This window comes from Schistocerca piceifrons, chromosome 1, assembly GCF_021461385.2.
Source record: "Schistocerca piceifrons isolate TAMUIC-IGC-003096 chromosome 1, iqSchPice1.1, whole genome shotgun sequence".
Lineage (NCBI taxonomy): Eukaryota > Metazoa > Arthropoda > Insecta > Orthoptera > Acrididae > Schistocerca > Schistocerca piceifrons.
This window is the reverse complement of record NC_060138.1, coordinates 275499611-275520575: the sequence shown is the minus strand read 5'-3', so window position 1 is coordinate 275520575 and position 20965 is coordinate 275499611. Positions and strand designations below refer to the sequence as shown.

The following is a 20965-nucleotide window of genomic DNA, read 5'->3' as shown; positions in this document are numbered from 1 at the left end:
ATACAAACACTGCAGTGGTAGACCACAAATACGAGGGTTGGAACTTTAATAGTGGAAACTACTTATTTACAACTCGTACAAAATAGATATGTGTTTCAAAGTTTCACCGACCTAAGTGGTCACCAACATTGTGTATAATCTGTTGTCAGCGATTTGGAAGTCATTGGCCAGTGACACTTGTGTTGAAAGTTTGAGCAGCGTGGTCTATTTCCCAATGAATTTGTAGCAGTTCTGAAGCGAATGCCATGAAGTGTTTCCTTCAGTTTAGAAATCGAGTTGAACTTACAAGGGCTTAAGTCAGGGGAGTGCAGTAGGTGGTACAGCACTCAGCAGCCCCATCAATCAAACAAATCAGTAACGGCTTGCACTGTACATCCTTGAGCATTGTCCTGCAAAATGATGGTCAGGTCCTGCAGAAAGTGTCATCACTTCTGTGTCTAAGTTGGTCATAGGTTGGGTTCCAAAAATGAACAGCACTGAGACAGAAGTTGTGACACTTTCTGCAGGACCTGACCATCATTTTGCAGGACAATGCCCAAGCACGTACAGTGCAAGCTGTTACTGATTTGTTTGACTGATGGGGCTGCTAAGTGTTATACCACCTATTGTACTCCCCTGACTTAAGCCCTCATAAGTTCAACTCAATTTCCAAACTGAAGGAAACATTTCATGGAATTCGCTTCAGAATTGCTACAAATTCATTGGGCAATAGATCATGCCACTCAAACTGTCAACACAACTGGCACTGCCAAGAGTATCCTACAACTTCCACATCGCCAGCAACGGGTTATACACAATGCTTGTGAATACTTTGAAGGTCAGTAAACTTTGAATCATGAATCTATTTTGTACGAGCTGTAAATATATAGTTGCTACTATTAAAATTCCAACCCTCATATGATACCCAATTTTCGCAAAAATTTATATGCCGCTGGAGATTTGTAAAATGACATTAGACAGAGGTTTTTCTCAACTGAAGACCACTGATGCTTTTTGCTCTTGCACTGCATTTCAGCCAGTCCCCTGGACTAATAAGCAGGAAACAGAAACAGCTGAAGATGTGGGCATTATTATTTGAGCTTCTACAGTGCAACAGTCTATCCTTAATTTCTGACAAGTGGAAAGATTTGTTTTTTAAAGATCTGTTCTTAGTACGAATTTTCTGTTTCAGTTTTTGCTTCCTTGGAGTATCATCATGGTGCACCATACAGAGTTTTCTTTTAACTTGTCTCGCATGTATTTTTGTGATTTCTTACAGATCTGGAAATGCTTTACCCTTCTAAGGTGTTACGTTAGTTTCTTCCAGAAGGTGACTAACAGCACTGTATGTTCTTCTTGCTGTGCTCACTTTCAGTTTAGGTGATGGCATATAAATCTTATCACTAGACCCTTCAAATACTACTGAAGAGCCAGTATCAGATGTAAATTTTAGTGGAACTGTTGTACGTGTACGCCATTATTTCCTGCTGTTCACGAATGCTCTCTCTTCAAACTGAGCATCACACAGGAGTCTGTTGTGCAACTTTTCTGAATCAAAAAATGGTTCAAATGGCTCTGAGCACTATGAGACTTAACTTCTGAGGTCATCAGTCCCCTACAACTTAGAACTACTTAAATCTAACTAACCTAAGGACATCACACACATCCATGCCCGAGGCAGGATTCAAACCTGCGACCGTAGCAGTTGCCTGGTTCGAGACTTTAGCGCTTAGAACCGCTCGGCCACACCGGCCGGCTTTTCTGGATCCAAACCCAGCAATCTGACATTGCCTGTAACAATAACTGTCTGTCAGAAAAATGTGAAATATATATTTATACACTGATGAGCCAGGAAAGCTTGTTTGTTCACCTTTAGAACAAATTACATCACTGATTCTGTGTACCAGGGATCCAACAGTTTGTTGGTAGGTTTGTGAAGGTATGTGGCATTAGATGTCTACACACAGGTCATGTAATTCACATAAATAACAGGCCACTCATTTGCATACTCAGTCCCAATAGTGACCCAGATGGGTTCCACAGAATTCACTTCAGGCAAAGTTGATTGCTGAGACGTCAATGAGAGTTCACTATAATGCTCCTCAAACCACTGTAGCATGGTTCTGGCACCAAGAAATGGTCAATTATACTGCTGAAAGATGACATCACCATTGGGGAAGACATCAAGCATGAAGGGATGCAGGTGGTTAACAGCCATCAGAATGTCTTCAATTACTACCACAGGGACCATGCAAGTGCAGAAAAATGCCTCCCATAGCAAAATACTGCTCCCACTAGCCTGTGCCCATGGTGCACTGCATGTTTTTCAAGCCGCCTTTCATCTCTATGACGACACTTGTGGAGACGACCATCAACCTAGTGTAGCAAAAATGTGTTTCACCTGAAGAGCCAGCATGTTTCCATTGATCGACGCTCGAATGCTTATGGTCCTGTGCCCACTGCAGTCATAATTGAAGACATTGTTGGGTCAACATGTGAACACACAGGGGTCGTCTGCAGCAAAGCTCCAATGGTCAAAAATGTATGATGAACGGTGTGCTCTGAAACACTTGTTTGTGTATCAGCATTGTGCTCTTTCAGCAGAGACACCATAGATCACCATCTATCCTACTTTACAGAGCAGACAAGTCTCCGAACACTACATTCTGTGAAGAGTCATAGACTACAACCATTTAACACCTACTGGTAGTTTTACCCTCCTACATCTTTCCGTGGATGCTCAGGATAGTAGCACATAAACATTCAATAATAAGCTTCACCTTTTTTGGCATACTTGTTCACACACTCTGCATAATAATAATCCGCCCTTTGTCAAGGTCACTTATCTCAACTGATTTCACCAGTTGCAGCCCATATCTTCGCTGGGGTGATCCCCATTTGTTGGCTCCACTTACATACTTTTGTTACCAAGTCATGCTCACAGCACTATCAGGCGGCATCCGATGTCACAGTGTGCATTGCTCATAATGTTTTGGATAATTAGTGTATTTGACTGTATAGCTCAATGAGTATTAACTTCATAAAAAGGATTTTTCATACAGTATTTGGTAACAGAGCTCTTTATTTTCAAGCTATGTTGGACTAATTTAAATATTTTGATTTCCAGATCATTACATAATTTAGTGTACATTCAAGAGACTTTTCTACATTACATTACATGCTTAAATTCTGGGAATGTTGTCTCTACTGTAAGGACAATTTAAGCCTGGCTAAGACTAAGCGAACAAACATCAGAACTAACTGCATTCTCAGATGTGTAAAAGGTAGGCAGGTGTGAGCAAACAACATTCAGCAGAGTTAGATTTTCAGTTCACTATCCACCAAGCATCTAATGTTTATGAAAAAGTTCAGAAACACATGATTCCTAATCTCTTCTTGTACACGACATTTCTGGCTTCATAAGTGAAACAAATCCTGTCTATTATGTTGTTTTCCCTTAAGTGCTTAGCTGTTCATTTTCCCGTACGTGCTTAGATGTTCACAGTGAGAAACAATTTAGTAGCAAATATATAATACCAATATATGCAAGAGTGTGCGAGATGAAATTCTCATTCTGTTGTGTTCCCTTCCATTCACTACTGTGTTAATACTCATGGAACAGACACCAAGTAATAGAAAAGAATGGCAGATAGCACTGATGAATTGCTCACTTAAGCCCGGTTTCTACCAGGGCAAACACACAGGAGCGGCCATCAACAAATGACAGTTCTCTCCACTATAAATGGTGGGTGAGTGAAAGCAAACATTCAAACATTCAGTCATGTTTGGTAGGCTTTTTTGGCATTTGCTCATGTTCAATTTGTTGTGAGTCTTTTAGAAAAGCATCAATGGAAGCTCGCATCCTCTCTACTTCTGCGCTAGCAGCAGAAAAATTATTCTTCCGCTGTGAACTACTTTATGTTTATCATCGGTAATTAAGGCTCTGCTTTCAAATTTCTTCCTCAACTATAATGGGGACCCAGAGAAAGGTGTCATCCAACCTATTGGCAAAATTTTGGAATAATGCTGTGGTAGTGATTACGAGTGAATTGTCTGTGAATGCTCGTTTGCTTGTGTTCACTTTCATTTGCTGCAGTATAAATGAAGCTTCACACTAGTTCACTCACATTTGCTTCATTTTGCTCTAGTATGCACCCAATTTTAGAACTCAGGAATGAAATTATAGGATGGTGTTTTCTTGGCTGGGGCCACAGTCATGAAATCATTGCTGCCATATGACTGTTAGTTTTTATTGTTTATTTATTTCACTACTGCAATTCTGGCTGCAGAGCCATTTTCAAGTGCAAGGTGACAACTAAAGCATCACTCATTAAAATGGAATTACATTATGCCTTGCATTCTGTTATTTATATATTTTACAGGTTTCAGTTTTCATCTTGCATTTAAAAATGGTTCTATAGCCAAGATTGTGATAGTGAAACAACAAAAACAAATGTCCAATGATGGCAATGATTTCATTTCAAAATTTCATATGGTTCCTGTGCAGGAAATGCAGTTGCCACATAATAACATCATCATATCACTACCCACCTTCCATCTCTGTTACATACAATGCACTGAGCTTTTCACTCTTATTAACTCATCTTCTTCTTCGGTTATCAACCCACAGGTTGGTTGGCAGCAGCACGCCATTCCGTTCTTTTGTCAACTTTCTTCTTCATATCTGCATAGGTCTGGCACCCGATGTCATTTATTACTTGTTGAATGTAGCTTAATCTAGGTCGTCCTCGGCGAGTTCTTCCTTCAATGATTCCTTCTAATATTCTCTTAATGAAATTGTTATGCCGTAAAATGTGACCTATGAAGGTTATTCTTCTTTTCTGTATATTTCGCCAAAGAGATCTGTTTTCTTTCACTCTTCTGAGGACATCTTCGTTTGTAGCCTTGTCTCGCCAGCTGATTTTTTCCATTCTCCGGTAGCACCACATTTCGAATGCCTCTAATCTTCTCTTTTCTTCTTTTCCACTAGTCCAAGTTTCACATCCGTAAAGGGCTGTACTCCACACATAGGTTTTCATGACTCTCTTTCTTACGTCTAAACTAACATTTCTACTCGTCAGTAAGTTTCTTTTTCCATTGAATGCTATTTTGGCAAGTTGTATTCTGTTTTTAATGTCACTTTTGCTCCTTCCATCTGCTGTTATTTTGCTACCTAAGTAGTTAAATTCTGTAACCTGCCCTAGTTTCTCTCCCTTTATTGTTATTCGTATGGGTTCATTGTAGTTCAGGGCGCCACTCACCATCACTTTAGTCTTTTTCTTATTTATTTTCATTCCATACTGTTCTTTTAAGGTGTTTTCCATTTCATTGAGTGCGGCTTCTAAATCTTCTTTCCTTTCTGTAATTATGGCGATATCATCTGCATATCGCAACATATCTATTTTCATTCCGTTAAGTTTTATTCCTACTTCAATATTCTCTCTTATTTTGTCTATTGCTTCTTGGATATATGCGTTGAAAATTACTGGAGATAGTGGGCATCCCTGTCTCACTCCTTTCCTTATTCTTGCTGTTTCTTCTTTGTTTTCCTTCTTAACTAAGGCTGTTTCATTTTGGTATATTTTAAAGATTATCCTTCTATCATTATATTTCAGACCAGCCTTCTTCAGAATTCTAAACATTTCTGGCCATACAACATTGTCAAATGCCTTTTCGAGGTCTACGAAGGCTATAAATACTTGTTTGTTTTTGGAAATTTGTTTCTCAATTATTAGTCTTAAAGATAAGATTGCTTCCCTCGTCCCTACACCGCTTCTAAAACCGAATTGGTCTTCACTTAGAGTGCTATTCAATTGGTTTTCAACTCTTTTCAAAATTATTCTTATTAGAATTTTTGATGCGTGTGAAAGAAGACTGAGTGTTCGATGGTTTTCACAGTCCATAGTAGATGCTTTCTTAGGTATGGGGAATATGATGCATTTCTGATAGTCTTCAGGAACTTCACCTGTTTTGTATATTTTCTGTATGAGTTGCAGTAATGTAGCTTTCATTTTGTCTCCTGATTTCTTAATTAGTTCAGAAGGTATATCATCAACACCTGCCGCTTTCTTATCTGGTAGTTCTTTTAGTGCTTTTTCAAATTCATCTTTCAGAATTGTGTCCCCTAGTTCTTCTTTCTCTACTTCTTCGCTTAATTCTATCATATTATCTGTTAGAGGGTCTCCTTGATATAGCTCTTCAATGTATTCTTGCCATCTCTTCAGCGTGTCATATCCAAATAGTACCTTGCCCTCTTTGTTCTTTATAGTTCCTGAAGATTTTACTTTCCGTTTAGCAAAGTTTTGTTTTATTGTTCTGTAGGCCAAGTCAGTTTTTCCTTTAACCATGTTTTCCTCCACCTCTTTACAAATGCTGTTGAGGTAATTTTCTTTTGCTTTCCTAGATTCTCTGTTTATTTGGTTTCTAAGCTTTCTATATTTGTTTTCGCTTTGCTCGTCAGAGGCATTTTTGTATAGTCTTCTTTCTTCCATTAGACAAATTATTTCAGGTGTTATCCACTCTTTCCTGTTTACAGGTTTGGCTTTCCCAATAAATTCTTCTGCTGCTTTATGTATGCCTTCTTTGATTTGTTTCCACTCCTCGTTAGTACTCCCGGGAATAATGTTTGATGCCATCTCATCAGTTTTCCGTGCATAAGGGATCACTAGTTCTTCAGACTTTAGGTTATCTCTGTTCCATACTTTGTTCGTTTTTCTCTCTAATCGCTTGAGTTTGAGTAAGCATTTCATCATTACAAGGTTGTGATCACTATTAATATCCGCAGACGGGTAGCTTCTGCAATCCTTGATTTGGTTTTTAAAACGCGATTTTACTAATATATAGTCGATTTGGTGTCTTCTAGTATCTCCTGGGGCTTTCCACGTGTACCTTCTTCTTTTATGGTGGTTGAAAAGGGAGTTCGCTATGACCAACTTGTTTTTGGCACAAAATTCAATTAGCCGGCTTCCTCTTTCGTTTCTATCTCCTAGACCATATTTCCCTACAATTCCGTCAACTTTCTCTTCTCCAACACTAGCATTCCAATCTCCCATTATAATTAAGTTCTCTTCACCTTTAACATAATTTATAACTTTGTTGATGTCTTCATACACTGTTTCTATTACATCGTCTTCTTCTGCCGATGTCGGCATATAGACTTGTACTATTACCGTGTTCTTTGGTTTGGTTCCAATTTTGACTAGTATTATCCTAGAGTTAAATTGCACATATCCTGTGACTAGATTCCCGAGTTTTCCTTTTAGAATTATTCCAACTCCACCGATTCCAGTTGTTCCTTGGTTAGTACCTGTATGAATGATACGATAATTTCCTGATCTGAAGTCTCCTGGTTCAGGCCATCGCATCTCAGATATTCCTATTATGTCTGTTCCCATTCTGTCCATCTCTAGTTTGAGGTTCTCTAATTTCCCGCATTGGAGGAGTGTTCTTACATTCCATGTTGCTATTTTTAGTGTATTCTTCAACTTTGCCTGACCTTCCATTGTCCCCACCCGGAGATCCGATTGGGGGACTATTACTCCGGATTTATGTTTAACAGAAGATTCTGGCATGGTGCGCTACTGATTCTTGGGATATCTTGAGTGATCTTTAATGGAGTGGTTTCCCGTTGCCTTCTCCATCCTATGCCGTTGACTGTGAAGTTCTTCCGCCTTTAGGAGCAATTTCTCCTCATGCACAATGTTTAAGCAGTAATCTCTGTCTGCATATTACCCCGTCTTCCACCTTTGAGCTCTCAGGTTTTCAAATCTCATCCAATGCAGCCCCCAACATTCAGTCTTTCCTTCTCATCTCAAATGGTAAGTCTCCCCTGACCCGCGGTTCTGGCTGACTTTCCCAAAATCCACCCCTTTTCCAAGACCTCTCTAGTCCTTTTCCTTCACGCCTCTTCCTTCCCCTTCAAACCCTTCTGCCTGAAAAAGGAGCCACTGGCTCTGAAAGCTTGCCAATGACAACCGTCTTTTACATGTGTATTCTGCCGCCACTTGGTGAGTATATTTTTTATCTCTCCACTTAAATAATTTTGTCAATAATTGATTGTATTCATAGTTGTATCAACATGTAAGATAGACAAAATTTAGTGGGGCTTGAGAGCTTATGATCCCTTATTAGTTCTCACTTCTAATATATTCTTTTGACTAAATTCAAAATCCATTTCTGTGACCTTTCATTGTCTCTGACAGGAAATCTGAACATTTTTAGTTGAGGAGTTGTCTGTCTGCTCCTTCTACGATTAATGTACTCACAGGCACTTGGCATGATGACTTGATCAACTAGCAATGCTTTCTCAGAAACAAGCAAACATCTGTACGTTGAAGCTGCCAGCAAGTGGACAGCACTTTGTGGATGCCTGCATTTGGATGAGATTGCCACTTATTTCACCGAAAGGAGTGCCATCTAATCGTTGGTGCCCAAAATAAGGGTGTCATGCTGTTGCTGCCTGTTCACTGACGAGGGTTGCCTCCCAGAGTAAGCATTGGATCAATCTGTTTCTTATGTGATCTGGGATATCCTTTGTAACATTATGCTTAAATATTTAATAATTGTGCTGTGTCAAGCAGCACACTACCAATGCTGTATTCAAGCATTAAAGGATCTTTTTCCTACTTGAACACATTAACTTACATATTTCTACATTTGAAGCAAGCTGCCATTTCTCACACCAACTACATATTCTATTGAGGTCATCCTGTATCCTCCTTGAGCCATTTGACAGACACCTTCCTGTACACCATACCATCATCAGCAGGCAGTCATAAACTGCTGCTCATCCTGACAATCAGAATAAGAGTGGTCCTACCACTTCCCACACTTAATCTCCTGATGAACACACACCATCTAGGACAATGATATGGGTTCTATTACTTAGGAAGTCTTTGAGCCACTCACATATATGGGAAACTAGTCTATGTGCTCAAGACCTTCATCAACAGCCTGCTACGGGTACCACGTCAAATGCTTCCCAGAAATCTAGGAATATGGAATCTGCCTGTTGCCTTTCATCCATGGTTCATAGGATATCATGTGAGAAAAGAGCAAGACGAGTTTCGCGTGAGTGACGCTTTCTAAATTTGTGCTCATTTGTGGACAGAAGCTTTACTGTCTCTTTTGTGGCGGTGTTCGTAGCGACAAACACTTGGCTGTAGAAATGGCTTACGAAGTCACCGCCACACTTTTAATAGCGGGCCGACCGGTCCGCTGGAACAGTAAACAGAAAGATGAAACCCCAAACACTCTGATTAAATAAAAGTGGGTACTTATCTTTATTGATGAAGATACAGAAACACAATAGTGAACTCGGTGTCTACAGAAATCTGTCTAGTTCGAGTCGGAGCGGCTAGGTCAGCGTCAGCTGACGACAAACAACAACTCTGCCGCGATGAACACACAACTGACTAGCAAGTACACAATTCGGTGGCGAGTATACAACTGAGCGGCGAATACAGAACTGTCCTAGCGCTCGCGACTCCAGCGCTTAAGAAGCCAGAAGCCAGCGGTGGCGCGCGCAGACTTGCGGCGATTTCCTCTCTCGCTGGCGCTGCTTATGCGGACGGCGTCCGAACTTTGATGCTGCCAACCTTCTGGCAGCGGGCTCGGGTGGCATTACTGGCTAGGACATAACACTCCTCCCCCCCAAATCGCCGCACCGTCGTTGAATAATGACGTGGCGAGCGACGACGGCGGGGGAGGGGTCTGGCCGCAGGCGTAGCAGAAGAGACCGGGGCGGAGACTGTTGTCGGTGGCAGTCCCCGGTCCGCACCCCAGCACTGGCTGCGCGGGGCCTCGGGAAACACCGACTGAAAACCGAGGTCAGGGTGCACGCCTGTGACCACGGGCGCAGCTTCTGGTACTGGACGCGACGGGGCGTCGGGACCCACGAAGAGAGGCAGCGTCTCCTGACGCTGCGTCGACGGCTGCTGAGAGGGCGCCGGACAAGGCGCTGCGGTGTCAGACTCCTTGGGGGTGCCCAAGGAAAGCGGCTGCAGGACAGGCTGCACAGCCACCGCTTTGGAAGGCGGCCCGGCTAAGGGGTCGACGTCCATCAGCTCCGAAGGCGGTGGCGACTGAAGAGGGACCGCAGGCGCCGGAGCGACCACCTGGGGCGCTCCCGGAGGAAGCTGCGCGGGAGGCATCAACGGGATGGGCTGTCGGCGTGGTAGCGGCGACGGCTGCTGCTGCTGCCCTGGGGGCGGCAGCGAAGTCGGAAGGCGCGGCTGGAACCCGCCGCGGACCAAATCTGTGGACAAAGAACGAGCGGCAGAATCCGGGCGGCCAGCGCGGCGCAACTGGTTCTGATGCCTCCTGTGCACCCCAGTAGCACCTTGAACAGTATAAAAACCGCGACCCTGGACACGTATCACGGTACCACGTTCCCAACGACGGCGACCGTGATAAACTCTGAAAAAAGCGGCGTCGTTGCGCTGAAAACGCGTGCGATGCTCAGAAGCGGCGGGTCGATCCGGGGGGGTGCAACAACCGTAGGAGGGTGCGATGACGACGGCCGTGGAGAAGCTCCGCAGGCGAAGGGCCGTCGCGTGGCGTGGTCCGGTACGACGACAGGAACGTGATGAGGGCCTGCTGACGAGAGTGCGTAGCACGAAGGCGGTCCATATGATCCTTGAATGTGCGTACAAAACATTCCGCTGCACCATTCGATTGAGGGTGGAACGGCGGAGTAAGAACATGGCGAATGCCATTGGCAGAACAAAAACTTTCAAATTCAGCAGAGGTAAATTGTGGACCATTGTCAGACACTAAAACTTCTGGAAGACCCTCAATACAAAAAATTGAAGTCAACGCCTGTATAGTTTGTGCAGACGTTGTAGACTGCATGGGCACAACAAACGGAAAATTACTAAATGCATCTATCACGATGAGCCAACGAGAATTCCAATATGGACCAGCGAAATCAATATGTACTCGCTGCCAGGGACCGGCAGGGCGTGCTCACTCAAAATAGCGTTGAGGCGGAGCAGCTTGGTGTTCGGCACACGTTGAACAATCTGTAGACATCTGCGTAATCTGCTTATCAATGCCGATCCATGTACAATGACGGCGGGCAAGCTGCTTGGTGCGGACCACTCCCCAATGACCTTGATGCAACAAGGCGAGGACCTTGGATTGGAGCACTTGGGGAACCACTACACGAAGCTGGTCATTCTCTGTGCGTAACAGCAAAACTCCGTGCGAAACAGACAACAGATGACGTTGCGGATAATAGCGACGAACCACAGGATCCGATATGTCCTTTGCCTTGGACGGCCAACCACGTTGAACAAAACGTAATAGTAAACTCAGATGAGGATCCGTAGCTGTCTCACGTGCCACCTGACGATAATCAATCGGAAAATCCCGGAGGGATTGATGCTCATCGGCGTCAATCTGATGGCAAGAGTCTTCAGAGGAATCAAAGACATCATCCGCAGCAATCGGCAACCTAGAAAGTGCGTCAGCGTTTGCATGCTGAGCTGTAGGGTGATACATTATCTCATACTGGTATTGTGATAACAAAAGAGCCCAACGTTGTAGTCTCTGAGCTGTCCGCTGAGGAACTGGTTTAGACGGATGAAACAGTGATGTCAGGGGCTTGTGATCTGTTACCAAATAGAATGGTCTACCATAGAGGTAGTGATGGAATTTTGTGACACCGAACACAATAGCCAACGCTTCCTTGTCCAATTGGCTATAATTACACTGAGCTTTGTTGAGGAATTTAGATGCGAACGCAATAGGACGTTCGGTGTTACCGACTCGGTGAGACAACACAGCACCGAGGCCGAAAGAAGAGGCATCACAAGCTAACACCAGAGGCTTGTTAGGGTCGTAATGGACCAGACAACGATCATTCAATAAAGCCTCTTTAAGCTGCTGAAAGGCTGATTGGCAATCAGCTGACCACACAAACGGAACATTCTTACGGCAGAGACGATGCAACGGTGCAGCAATCTGTGATGCATTAGGTATAAACCTAATATAATACGTCAATTTGCCAAGAACTGCTTGCAATTCATGCAGATTGCGAGGGGCGGGCAAATCACGAATAGCTGCTAAATGTGACTGGGAGGGATGAATGCCTTGGGCATTAATAACATGTCCCAGATACTCCATCTCCGTAAGGAAAAATGAACATTTATCGATGTTGCAACGTAGGCCTGCCTGAGACAACACTTTAAACAAACACTCCAAATTACGGAAATGTTCAGCAGGCGTCCGACCGGACACAACAATATCGTCTAAATAGTTGCAACACGATGGCACATTAGCCAGAAGTTGTGACAAAAAACGCTGAAAAACAGCTGGAGCTGACGCACAACCAAAAGGCAAACGCAGAAAACGGAACAACCCCAACGACGTGTTTATGACAAAATACTGTTGTGATTGCTCGTCGAGGGGCAATTGCAAATATGCTTCACGGAGATCAATTTTGGAAAAGAAACGAGCTTCCCCTAACTTATCCATCAGCTCGTCCGGTCTAGGCAAAGGAAAAGAATCAATGACAGTCTGAGGATTAACTGTCGACTTAAAATCAGCACACAAACGTAACTTGCCAGACGGTTTCTTTATAATAACTAAGGGAGAAGCCCACTGGCTCGCTGATACGGGTTGAATAACACCGTTGTTTTGCCAACGACGAAGTTCATCTTCTACAGGTGCCCGGAGGGCGTGAGGCACTGGACGAGCACGACAAAATCGAGGCTGAGCATTATCTTTTAACGTAATATGAGCGGCAAAGTTCGCAGCACAACCTAGTTCGTCTTTAAATATGTCACTGTATCGTTTACACAAATCGGTTATGCTGTCTTGAGGAACAACAACAGAATTAATTTGCAACACATTGTCTTGGATAGACAGGCCAAACAAGTCAAAACAGTCTAATCCGAAAATGTTTACACTGTCTGTAGCGCGGAGCACTGTGAATGAAACTGTTTTTGTATTGCCACGGAATGTGGCTGGCACGCTACATACACCTAACACAGGAATTTGTTCGCCACTATAAGTAGCCAAAGAATGTTTTGCCGCTGAAAGTTTAGGGCGGCCGATAGCCGCATACGTAGCACTATTTATGAGAGTCACAGACGCACCAGTGTCTAATTGAAAACTGAAGGTCTTATCCTGGATGCGTAGTTTCACAAATAGTTTATTACACTGTCTCTGGATCGGTGCAGTGGAGGCGGAAGACACAAAAGCAGCGCGTTTAGCGCGTGTCTGCTGCTTACGACAACTCGTGGGTTGGGCGGGTGGAACAACAACTCCCGCTTCACTTGCAGTCTGTACATTTCTTTTTACAGCGTTTGAATTACGCTTGGGTCGCATAGCAGAGGGCTGGGTGGGTGGCTTATTGCGAACAAGTTTATTACCCACACGAACCGTGGAAGAGTCTTTAAACGCGACCTTCTGGGCGGGCTGGCTTTGAAGAACATGAATATCCATGGGCTGGGCAGCACTAGAATTGTTCCTGCGTTTACGCAAACAAACAGTCTGGATGTGTCCTTTCCGTTGACAAAAGTGACAAACCGCGTTTCTTAACGAGCAACGTTCACGAGGATGAGCAAGAACACACTTAGGGCAAGACTTAACTCTACCATTTTGCACACGCGGCTGACGAATGTGTTTAACATGACGCGGCCGGCTAGTGTTTACAGTCTGACTCTGCCGGTGGGGCCGCGGGCGTGACCTAACTTGCTTAGCACAGGCAATTTGAGAAATACATGGCTGATCTAACTCACACTCAGCATAGTCAAAAGTATCTTGGGCTTCAATGATGTTCATCACAGTCTCTAATGACGGGTCAGGCAACTTTAAGATAGCAGCACGAATACGAGAATCTGCAATGTTTTGAGTAATAGCGTCTCGTAGCATGACATCACTGTAGGAAGCTCCACACACACAATTAAATCGGCACTGACGGGTGAGGCCCCGTAAATCTGTTAACCACTGTTTATTAGATTGATGTGGCAGTTTCTTTAATCTGAAGAACTTGAATCTGGCTGCTGCCACATGAACTCGCGACTCGAAATACTCAGCAAGCTTGTTAACAACAACATCATAGTCTAAAGCTTCTGGCTGGGATTCCGGGAACAACTTACAAAGGAGTCGATAGATTTCCACATCTGCAGTGGAAATTAAATAAAGCTGCCGCTCAGTACCTGTGATTTTGTAGACTGTCATGTGCGCCTGCAACTGCGCGAAATATTCTTGCCATTCTTCTCTGGATTCATCAAAAGCCCGGAACTGTGGTGCTGCCTGTGCTTGTTCCTTTTGTGTTGGAGGATTAGCCGCTTGTTTGGTGATTGCTTCCACCAGACTTTGTATTTGCTGACTCTGTAACAAGATCAACTGTTGTAATTCGGCAGACATAGTGAACACAAATTAAACCAGCCCCCAAAAGTTTATCGCTATAATTAGTATAACAAGAACAAGTTGAACCAGCCCTGCACACGAGTTCGGAAGACCTCGTCGCCAGTTTTGTGGCGGTGTTCGTAGCGACAAACACTTGGCTGTAGAAATGGCTTACGAAGTCACCGCCACACTTTTAATAGCGGGCCGACCGGTCCGCTGGAACAGTAAACAGAAAGATGAAACCCCAAACAGTCTGATTAAATAAAAGTCGGTACTTATCTTTATTGATGAAGATACAGAAACACAATAGTGAACTCGGTGTCTACAGAAATCTGTCTAGTTCGAGTCGGAGCGGCTAGGTCAGCGTCGGCTGACGACAGACAACAACTCTGCCGCGATGAACACACAACTGACTAGCAAGTACACAATTCGGTGGTGAGTATACAACTGAGCGGCGAATACAGAACTGTCCTAGCGCTCGCGACTCCAGCGCTTAAGAAGCCAGAAGCCAGCGGTGGCACGCGCAGACTTGCGGCGATTTCCTCTCTCGCTGGCGCTGCTTATGCGGACGGCGTCCGAACTTTGATGCTGCCAACCTTCTGGCAGCGGGCTCGGGTGGCATTACTGGCTAGGACATAACAGTCTCAAGGAAATGTATTACATTCAAACTCAGAATGTGTTCAAGAAATCTGCAGGAAACCAATGTTACGGATATTGGTCTATAATTACGTGGGTTCATTCTTTCATCTTTCTTATGTACAGGAGCCACCTGTAATCTTTTTCAATTGCTTGGGACTTGGTGCTTTGCAAGCTAGTAAGAGGCAAATGTCGCAGAATACTGCCTGTAAAATCGAATTGGGATTCCATCTGGACCTGGCATCTTAGGTGTATTTGTTTTTAAATGTTTCAGTAGCACCTCTACGCCAGTGATGCCATGCCTATTTCTATGTAGTCAATGCAAGAGTCTGTGTGACATTCAAACAGTGGTATGTTTATAGGATTTTCCTGTGTGAATGATTTCTTTAACGTGAAATTTAAAACTTCAGCTCTCCTTTTGCTGTATTCTACTGCCACCTCTGGCTGGTCAATAGAAGCCTCTGATCCACTTAGTGGTTTTTCTTATGACCACAATTTTCTTGGGTCCTTGGCAAGATCTTTCATTAAGCTATAGCAGTGGAAATTGTTGGACACTTCGTACGTCAATCTTCTTACACACACACACACACACACACACACACACACACACACACACACACACACACACACATTTCCACTAACTTCTGCCTGTAAACATTTGTACATTCTGTTCTGAAATGAGCATGCCACAGTCTCTGTTTCTTCATTATTTTCCAAATTTTGTTATTAAAGCGAGGTTGGTCTTTTCCATCCTTAATCCACTTACTTAGTACATATGCCTCCACAGCACAATTTACAACCCATTTCAACTTTGTCCCTAATACCTCTGCGAGTGTCGTAATGGAAATAACAACTGCTTATCAGGTTTTTGTAGGATAAATACTCTCCTGGCCTTCTTGACGGATTTATTATCTGTAGTAAATATCGTCACTATAATGACATCACGATCGCTAATCCCTCTTCTCTACACTAACACTGCCAATAACGTCAAGCGTGTTTATAGCTACTAGACCTAAAATATTTCCATTGTATGTGGGTTGTCTAACTTTAATCAAGGAACAAAATTGCAACACCAAAAAATAATTAATGTAGAATAACCTCAGGAATACATTTGTCACGGTAACATGTTTAAGTGATTAACATTGCAAGATCACAGGTTAATGTAAGCGCAAGATAAGCCATTGCAAATGTGAAATACTGGTACATTAATAATTGATTAATTAATTAATTAATTAATAACTGCCAGACTGTTGAAGGCAAACACCCAAATGTGCATGCATTGTGTTGTCTAGATACCAGATGTTAGTTTGTGGGATGGAGTTCCATGCCTCTTGCACTTGTCAGTCAGTACAGGAATGGTTAATGCTGGTTGTGGACAATCCTGGAGTTTCATCCAATGATGTCCATTACGTACTCAACTGGAGACAGACCTGGCAACTGAGCATGTCAAGGCAACATGTTGACACCCTCTAGAGCATAATGGGTTACAACAGCAATATGTGGGCAAGTATTACCCTTTTGGAAAACACCCCCTAGAATGCTGTTCATGTCTGGCAGAACAATTTGTCGAATAAATAGACTGACGTACAAATTTGTAGTCATGGTGCATGGGATAATCAAAAGAGTGTTCCTACTTTCATGCAAAATCGTACCTTAGATGACAACTCCAGGTGCAGGTCCAGAATGTCTAGCACGCAGAGGATGGTTGCAGGCCCCCAACTGGCCTCCTCCTAACCAACACAAAGACATCACTGGTGCTGAGGCAGAACCAGCTTTCATAAGAAAACACAACAGAACTCCATCCTACCCTCCAACAAGCTTTTTTTTGACATCATTGAAGTCAAAAGTGGCAGGGGTTTGAGATCCGTGGAATACTCATTACAGGGCATCTCGATCAGAGCTGTCCTTAATTGTGACAGTTCGTTGTGATGACTGCGGTGCGCCAACTGCTGCTAAAATTGCTGCTGCACATGTAGTATGATATGACGGAGCTATATGCCAAACATTACGGTCTTCCCTCTCAGCAGTGCCATGTGGCCGTGTAGAGCCCGGTCTTCTTGCGGCTGTACATTCTCGTGACCACTGACTGCTGCCAGTAATCATGTACAGTGGCTATTCTTCTCACAAGCCTTTTTAATGTAACTGAATAGATAAAAAAATCTACTCACCAAGTGGCAGCAGGAGTGCAGGAGTGCGTGCGCGTGCATGCACACGCGCGCGCACACACACACAAACACACGCACACACAAAGGTTTAACTTACGCAAGCTTTCAGAGCCAGTGGCTCCTTCTTCCGGCAAAAGAGCTGAAGGGGAAGGAAAAGGGGCAAAGGAAAAGCACTGGAGTGTGTTAGGAAAAGGGGTAACAGTTCAGAAAATCCAACCAGAAACCAGGTCATCGGAGACTTACCGGATGGGATGAGAAGGAAAAATCTTTCTGCAATATCACAGAAGAAACATCCAGCTTCCCGTAGCTCAATTACACGACCTCGTTCAAACTCAGTGAGGTGTTGACAATGACATCTTTGTAGCCTTAAAGGCATCCTTTACTAACATCAACTCATCACAACCAATCCCGAAAGGTAACACACTCACGACTGTTACAGCAAGTATTTAAAGCAAATTAGATTTGCATCCTCACCGTGGCATTACTAGTGCCACTCTTATGATACTGGTGAAAAATCTGAAAAGACATCATCTGTCAGATGTAGAAATACATCTACCAACTTTCGTTTACTTTGCAGAACTCCTCCTTGGTGTTGCAATATTTTTTATGTCAGCGTAGCTGTTCAAGGCAGTTTTCGGAAAACATGATCAAAAGTGCATCACAAAAATATGCCCTCTCTCTCCGCACAGCAGCGCTCTTGCACAGAAGTCAATATTGAGAAGGTGGGAAGGGATCTGCCCCCAGCTCATGACCTTAGCTGAAGCAGTCAACACCATTGAGCAGGACTAAAGAGTTATTCAAGTCTCAGATATAAACATACTTTTGAAAGTGCTGAACACTGTACTTCAAGAAAACAGTTTCTTAATTAGCATATCAAGTGATGCTTTAATAGTCAATGACAGTTGTAAATTATCAAGCGCTCCTATGGCAAAGGATTGTATCAAGTTAAATATCATTCATGTAATAAATTGAACTAATATTTTATGTGTTGTAATTTAGATGAGCCATCTCCAAGAGCAATCAAAGAATGAACAGTTATGGACAGACGATTGTAATTTCATAGTTCCAGTCTACACTTAATAGATTAAAGTCAATCCAATTAATGTTGCATGATCTGGGTACTTCTGCGCTATTGAGCATACACTTTCTTTGAATGGTTTTATAACTGCTTCAGCAGAACTGGATGGCCAGTAAAAACGTTGATAATTAACATGAATTCACCTGTGCCTGATGATTAGATTAGATCCAGTTTTCATTCCATAGACCCAAAAAAAATGAGATGATTCTCATGGGCATGGAACATGTCAGAAACTATAACATAAAACATTTGAATATAATACTTACTGCCCTGATCATTTGTCAGGAGATTGTCTAAATAGGTGAATACAATGTGGTAAACTGGAACAGCTAATATTTACAGAATTAACACACTGCCAGAATGAAACATTGTTATGCACTATTAATAATTTATCATAAACAAAATACCTAATTTTGACTGTTGTGACCAAGTGTTTTCAAAACAAAAATCTAACAGACATTTTTACTTAAGCTGGCTTAACAGTCTCTGTTAAGATATGGATCTATAGAATAGAAGCAGCTGCCTATCAGAAAGTCTTTCAAACTCTGTTTAAACAGTGCTTTATCTGAAACCAAGTTTTTAACAGGTGCTGGCAATTTGTTGAAAATGTGTGTTCCTGAATATTGGACCCCTTTCTGTACCAAGGCAAGTTATTTTATTTATTTGTGTCAGAAGCATTTACGATGTATAAAATATTGTACAATATTTACATGTCGTGTGTGTGTGTGTGTGTGTGTGTGTGTGTGTGTGTGTGTGTGTGTGTGTATATATATATATATATATATATATAAAAACAAAGATGAGGTGACTTACCGAACAAAAGCGCTGGCAGGTCGATAGACACACAAACAAACACAAACATACACACAAAATTCAAGCTTTCGCAACAAACTGTTGCCTCATCAGGAAAGAGGGAAGGAGAGGGGAAGACGAAAGGAAGTGGGTTTTAAGGGAGAGGGTAAGGAGTCATTTCAATCCCGGGAGCGGAAAGACTTACCTTAGGGGGAAAAAAGGACAGGTATACACTCGCACACACGCACATATCCATCCACACATACAGACACAAGCAGATGTCTGTATGTGTGGATGGATATGTGCGTGTGTGCGAGTGTATACCTGTCCTTTTTTCCCCCTAAGGTAAGTCTTTCCGCTCCCGGGATTGGAATGACTCCTTACCCTCTCCCTTAAAACCCACTTCCTTTCGTCTTCCCCTCTCCTTCCCTCTTTCCTGATGAGGCAACAGTTTGTTGCGAAAGCTTGAATTTTGTGTGTATGTTTGTGTTTGTTTGTGTGTCTATCGACCTGCCAGCGCTTTTGTTCGGTAAGTCACCTCATCTTTGTTTTTATATATAATTTTTCCCACGTGGAATGTTTCCTTCCATTATATATATATATATATATATATATATATATATATATATATATATATATATATATATATATATATATATACACACAAGACAATTATTTACACTTTTGCTGCCCAGAAGTTAGTGACCTCTATTGCATTTGGCGTTGCATGTAGCAGGTCCTCTGTTGTGCATGTTGCTGGACATTGGGTACACTGAAGCAGGTGGAAGGTCATCTGCGTTGCTCCACACTCACAGAGTGGCGCCTCCTCTAGGAAACCCCGTTTAGTCAAATTGCTCTTACATTTCGTGACACCTGAGTGTAGCCTGTTGAGGGATCTCCATGTACTCCAATTCTCTGTGTAGCCGGGTGGTAGTCTTTCATTTGGTGTAATCCAGCCCACAGCACTGGTAAGTCTTGCACACCATAGTTCGATTCAGCATTGCTGTACTGCCCCAACTAGAGTCTTGGTAGATCTGAGGAAGCTCTTTCTGGATTTTAATCGTGGGTTTGCTGGTTGATAGCCATACAGGGGGTGAGCTTCAGAAGTTTCTGATTTTTTCTTCTCACTTTTTGCCACTACCTCTCAGAGGATGTCGGTGGATGCAATTCCCGCAAGGCTGTACAGTTTATCCAGAGGAGTAGGCTTCAGGCACCCGGTGATGATACGACACATGTCATTAAGAGCAACATCTACTGTTTTGGCATGGCAAGAATTGACTTTCAAGAAGTTTATACAGATGACATACGAAAGATATAGGGCGGTAGCTTTTAGGGTCACTTTAGTCCTTGCCTGGCTTGCAGATAGCTATAACTTTGACTTTCCTCCAGAGTTTAGGAATCTTGCAGGATTGGACACTGTTGTTCATTAGGTCTCTCAGCCATGCTTTCGTTATCAGCCCAAAGTTCTTTATCTGCTCAACTCTTATATCATCAAGGCCTGCCACTTTCCAATTTTTGCACTTACTCAGAGTGAGATCCACCTCAGTCTGGGTAAATGGTTGAAGCAGAGTATTGGTTTCTTGGTCAGAACATCTCTCACACGTCTTCTTACCAGGCCTGGTTGATTAAGGTGGTTTCCTATTTTGTATGAGCTGGTGTGTAATTTGATCGGCTCAGACATTCGCATGCATATTCACCTCTGAAGGGTCATAATTCAACTGTTTTAGAAGCCTCCAGGCCTCGTCACTACTTCTACTCATATCACAGTCTTCAATCAGTTTCTCCCACTGTGTTCTCTTTGCCTCAGAGATTGGGGAGAAGACAGATCTAGCTATTTGGGAGGTTTCCTCACTGAATGGGTTTTCATTGTATTGGGTATAATATTCCTCGAGCAATGTAGCTGTTTCTGAAGTTACGCCCTGCAGGTAGTTTGTCTTGCAGCCTCTTGGGATACATG

The 20965-nt window shown here is 42.9% G+C and overlaps 1 protein-coding gene across 3 annotated transcripts in view; it reads right to left on the bottom strand.

Moving 5' to 3' along the window:
- The window catches only part of LOC124801523 (putative tRNA (cytidine(32)/guanosine(34)-2'-O)-methyltransferase), a 66965-nt gene that overhangs the window by 35046 nt on the left and 10954 nt on the right, over positions 1 to 20965 (bottom strand). The window lies entirely within an intron of this gene.